Raw genomic sequence first — 6,000 nt, 5'->3', positions numbered from 1 at the left:
GAAGAACACGCTGTGTATCTCCAAAATAGCAGATTTACTTTTTAACTTTTGATGGAAGTCGATGTAAAAAGATTGTATATGTAAATTTTAAGAATTTCTATTGGTCACAATGTGAAGAACACAATGCGTTTCTTCCAAATATCAAATTTGCTTCTTAACTTTTGATGGAAGTTGATGTAAAAAAAAATGGATATACACATTTCGAGCATTTTAATTGGTCACAATGTGAAGAACGCACTGTGTATCTCCAAAATATCAAATTTACTTAACTTTTGATGGAAGTCGATGTAAAAAGATTGTATATGTAAATTTCTAGGAATTTCAATTGGTCACAATGTGAAGAACACCCTGTGTATCTCAAATAGCACATTTACTTAATACATTTGATGGAAGTCGATGAAAAAAGATTATAAATGCAAATATCAAGCATTTCTATCGGTCACAATTTTGAAGAACAACCGCCAATCAGAATCAGATCATGTCAAAAAGTGAAACATAGCCATTGCCATTATCTTAGCACTAACATACTACTACAATCTCATGGTGGTGGGAGCAGAAATTTGCCTTATCAGAGATCATTATTCTTTCTTTCAGTTTTATTGCATTTATGGCCCAAACTAAAGGCCAAGGTCTTCACGTCTATTTGGTGTAATTCTCATTTTCTCATTTTTGCTATACTCTTCACAATGGATACAAGGAGCGATCTCATTTACCATCTCTCCCTTGCTCTCTCTCTCCCTCTCTCTCTCTCTCGCTCTCTCAGCAGACGTTGGACTGGTGCGTCTCTGCTGGTGTTGGCAGCCATTGGTGTGGCCAGCGGGTCATTGTGGCCCAACCCAAAGTAAATAATTAGTAAAACTGGCTTGTGCCCGCTCTGTGTGTGTATGTGTGTGTGTGTGTGCATGCGTCCCCTGTCTATGTGTCTGTCTTAATTTGGCTAAAGCTTGCGGCTGTGAAGAGAGATGTCATTATTTACGCCAGATTATGGTTCCCGGGTGCCACCAAGGGAGTCTGTTGCCCATTCCACCGGAAAGCAAGCTTAAAGCTGTTTATTTACCGGCCTCTGTCTATGCGCGTGTGTGTTTATGCATGTGTGTTTTTCCTCCAACACGTTTTTTAATGCGCCTCATCCTCCATTTAACAGGCACTTCGCCGCGTTTACAGCGAAATTAAAACTAATTAATTGGGTGTAATGTGATTTTTCGTCTTGTTTGTGTTGTTTTTGCTGTTGTTGTTGTTTCTCTTGTACGAGGAATGCCCACTTAGCAAGCAGACCTGCCCTGTGCTAATTAAAAAGCAGTATAACAAAAATATGGTGATAAGGCATCTTATCTGGAGCTACCTTCTGAAAAAAGGATCCCAAATGGTTCTTGGGCTTGGGAAAAATATTTTATGGGGGAAAAAATGTACAAAAGACCCCACACTGAAATCTGAACTGTGGAGAAACCCCATGGGCCCTATTTTAGCGATCTTTAGACAAGCTGCCAACCGTGCACCGTTAGGGCGTGTTGGTGTGTCTTTGCTATCATAATGGCGGGAAAAGTTCACCTTCCTCGGCTCAAAACGAACAAAAGGCATGTTCTAAGTCTCTTAATTAATCATGGGTGTGGTGTTTTTGGGCATAACGTACGATAACCCAATCAGCGTGTCGCTCGCCATCCCTTTAAGAGCCAGGTGCGGTCTGTCTGACCTTGGCGGGTTGCTATTTCAGTGGTGTAAAGCGTGGGGGGGTGTCGACGCGTCGGGCTGCATGTGCCTGTGTTGACAATTTACTGCCAAGACAGCAACGAACGTCTCACTGTTGACGAACGTCTGTCTAGGCTCTTATCAGTCAGTGGAGCTCCTGTGTTTTTTTTCGTTGCTGAGCTACACAGATATACAGCAGAAATTGACCTGAACACCCCTCATGTCGAGACCACCGCGCCCATCGGCCTAGATATATTCACAAGCAGTGTTGCTGTTTAAACGGTGCAGGCGAAAGGCGTGAAAATAGACTGTTGGTGGGGTGGAAGATGGCAACGCGCCTGGTGCAGGTTGTAAGACAGGGCCCAGTCAGGTGCTTTTGAGGTTTTTGGAAGGAAAAGGTTTCTCAGAGGTTCCTCACAGCACCTTAAGAGGTCCCTCTACAGTTTGAATTTGAAATTGAATGAATTTGAACGAATATTCCTCAAGGATCATATACTTTTCATTTAATTTCAAGTCAAAGTCAGTTGTTTATTAGCAATGTTAGCTTAGCATATTTGGTTCTAAGGGACACATTTGGTTCTGACATATATCAAACATGCCCTGGTGGATCATCATGTTCATTTGATTTTCCTTGAACATGAAGGAGTCATGGAGGGCTTTCTGAATCAGGCATAATACAGGACAGCCAATCAGAACAGAGGACCTTCACAGATATGAGTCTTAAATAATATTCAGGGATTTTCAAAACAGAGTACGGCAAGTTTGGGTCTGGTACTTGGTAGTACAGACTTGGTACAGACAGATTTTGCAATTGGATCAGCAGTGTGGGTCGTAATGCATTCTGGGATATTTGGATGTGCCAAGTCCACACAAGTCACGTCCTGATGCATCATGGATAACCCGGGCAGAAGAAGAGCACTTCCAGACGTTGGACACTTGGCTAGATGTGAACTAATGAATGGAGCAGTACTTAGGCTGCGACTGATGACGTTTCACAGGAACGTAGGTACAGACAAGAACGCAGATTGAGGACCAGCTGTTGTATATTATAAAGCCCACTTCACAGAAAACAACACTTCCCTCATTTCTTTCCAAAATAAAAGTCTTTGGACATTGCAGGTTAAATGTGTCAAATGACTCTTTTAGTTTGCTTGCTTTGCCACATTTCTATGAAAGTTTGTTCCTTTTGAAGCACTTAACACATTTAAATCCAGTGTTGCGTTCAGTGTGGTATGTGAAAATTGTTTGAACATATACTATTCACTCCACAGTCCACCCAGTCCATATGTTGAGACAAAGCTGCAAAAACAGCCCCTTTAAAATTCATTATGTTTGGGATGGTCGTAAATAAACAGCTCATTTACATATGTCTGGCTAGTCAGCGTACAGCAATTTAGCACCACTAAAATGTGTTGAGCTGAGATATTTATACTGAAGCTACAGTAACACAAACAGGCAATAAAGATAATGTCAATATTATATGTATTTTAAAATAAATACAATACAAAGTTACAGATTGTACAAAGATATACTTTAGGATATTTTGCATATATATATATATATATATAGTAACATGATTCAACACCTAATGAAAAAAACATAGTAACACCAACTAACAAACCCTAATAAATCGCAACCTAAACATTTTCTAATAGCTAGTTAACAAATGTTATATAAATGGAAGACAATTTTATTTATGCATTTTTACAGATTTTATTCCAAATCATTTTGGAGCATTTGTTAGTCCATTCATCACAAAACTGATACAGTTCAAGGAACAACTGCCAAATTTAAAATGTCAAAAATGACACATTTTTGCATGACAGCAATGATATGCATGAATAAATGCTGACATTTCATTTATTAACCCATTAGTTAGTGACAAAAATGTCATTAATAATTTTTATTTATATAAACTGTATATTAGTGCATAATTATGAAGTTAGTTACTCATAAGACTCATAGCTCATAACTCAGCATAAACAATCACTCACTAGTTGTTCATAGTTGTTATTAGTTGTTTGATTGTATGTAAACAGTTAACATTTTTAAGTATAATTTATGAATAGGATCAAATAGTAAATAAATACAAAATAATGACGAAATAGTATTATTGTTTATATATTTAAAAATATTATTTATTATGGAGATTAAATATATATAAACTGAAAGGACATTTATATACATATAGTATAATTTTTATACAAAAATAGTTTTTTGTGTAATTTGTATGATGACTAATGAAATAGTTAATAATTAAAATGGCCAAATGAATACATTATGTCGCTGTCATGCAAAAAGCACATTTTAATGATGAATGGACCAATAGAAAGGCTCCAAAATTACTTGGAATACAGCCTTTTTACATTGCCCTTTTGAACATGCAAATACAAGCAACAATGCATATGAATTACAGAACTATTAACATCTATTAACAATCTATTACATCTTGACTAGCTGTTCTATTTTTTGGGGTCTATTATTATAGTTACAGTGTTGCCATATTGCCTATTCTTCTACTATGACATATTTGACACCTAAAAGTGTCCTAAGAGTGTCCCATAATGTGTTCCTTCCCCACTTGTTCAAATCACTCTCAGCCACCAGTAAAATACGACATGACATGTCAGCAGGGAGCTTTGAGATGCATCTGGGCTTATGAATTACAGATTGTTCAATAGCTATTAAGCTGGTAAGTAACCCATTCTCTATTAATCACGTCCTGAGATCGCTTTCTTCCGGTCACCGTTCACATAAAGTGCTTTTAAATTGACGTGAACAGCTGCGTGGCTGAAACTGGGCCTTGTCCTTATTATGCCATTTGCACAAAGTGCTTTTAAATTGCCTTTCAGTTTACCAGCAAGGTGTAATAAAAACAAAACTCAGCTTGACGCAACGCAGAGACATGCAGCTGTTCGTCCGGGAGCTAATAAACACACAATGTCTTTTACATGACTGGACTTTGCATTTTCAGCGACACCACAGAAACAATTAGTTACAATTAAAGCTCCAGCCAGGTTTTCTAAAGGTTAAATTGAATGTATCAACAAGCTTTTCCAGGCTCACAACCCAAGGCTTATTACACACTAAGGTGTCTTACTCAGTAACTACAGGGACTTCTGTACGAACTGGTGGGGCTATTATCTGGTAATAGACGTTTGTAATAACACTTTTAGGCTTCTTAAAGGTAAAGGTGCACGTATTTGTCACTGTATAGTGTACAGCAAAATGTGTCCTCTGCATTTGACCCATCTGTGGTAGTGAACACACACACACTAGTGAACTAGGGGCAGTGAGCACACACACACCCAGAGCGGTGGGCAACTCCAGTGCCAACTCCAGCGCCCGGGGAGCAGAGAGGGTAAAGGACCTTGCTCAAGGGCCCAACAGTGGCAGCTTGCCGAGCCTGGGAATTGAACCCACAACCCTGTTATCAATAGCCCGGCGCTCTAACCGCTGAGCCACAAGGTGTTAACGTGATTTCATTGATTAGAATTAGCAACGTACATAAATTTCACAGTATCACAGTTCGTCCCACATTTGAAAGAAGCTTCTGACCTGTTAGTAATTATCCTTGGAAGTTCTACTTCACCACCAGTCTTGAGGAACAGCTTCCTGAAGGTTTCAGTTATCTAAGCCTGAAACAGCAGGGAAATTCAGTATTAGAAATGTGTATAATGCTCAGTTTAAATAGCCATTAAGTTAAGGTCCTTATTTCAGGTCATGTTTCTGAGGAGACCAGTGTCCAGAACTGGAGAAAATGGGACAACCATGCAAGATATCCAATGAACAGCAGTGAAAGAACATCAAGCTCCGGTCTCTCTTTTAGCTCTAAAAAACAGCCACAGGTTAAGATAGATCAGGTGTGTTGGGAACAGGGTTGTGGGTTCGATTCCCGGGCTTGGCAAGCTGCCACTGTTGGGCCCTTGAGCAAGGACCTTTACCCTCTCTGCTCCCCGGGCGCTGGAGTTGGCACTGGAGTTGCCCACCGTTCTGTGTGTGTGTGTGCTCACTGCCCCTAGTTCACTAGTGTGTGTGTGTGTGTTTTACAGTTTTGCAAGGTCAACCAAACAGTTGTAATCAGTCCGGATCCTCCTTGACCCCTCTGTAGTCTTCGATACAGCCGATCACAATATCCTCCTGTCCGTCCTTACTAGTCTTGGAATCACATGCAGACTTGGACTTCATGCAGACTCCCCACCAGTGTCCCACAAGGCTCAGTGCTTGGCCCTCTTCTGTTCCCACTCTACACTGGATCTCTCGATGTAGTAATATCTCTTCGTGGGCTCTCAAACCACTGCTCTGCTGATGATG

This window comes from Salminus brasiliensis, chromosome 15 (genome assembly GCF_030463535.1).
Source record: "Salminus brasiliensis chromosome 15, fSalBra1.hap2, whole genome shotgun sequence".
Classification (NCBI taxonomy): Eukaryota; Metazoa; Chordata; class Actinopteri; order Characiformes; family Bryconidae; genus Salminus; species Salminus brasiliensis.
This window is presented reverse-complemented; position numbering follows the sequence as displayed.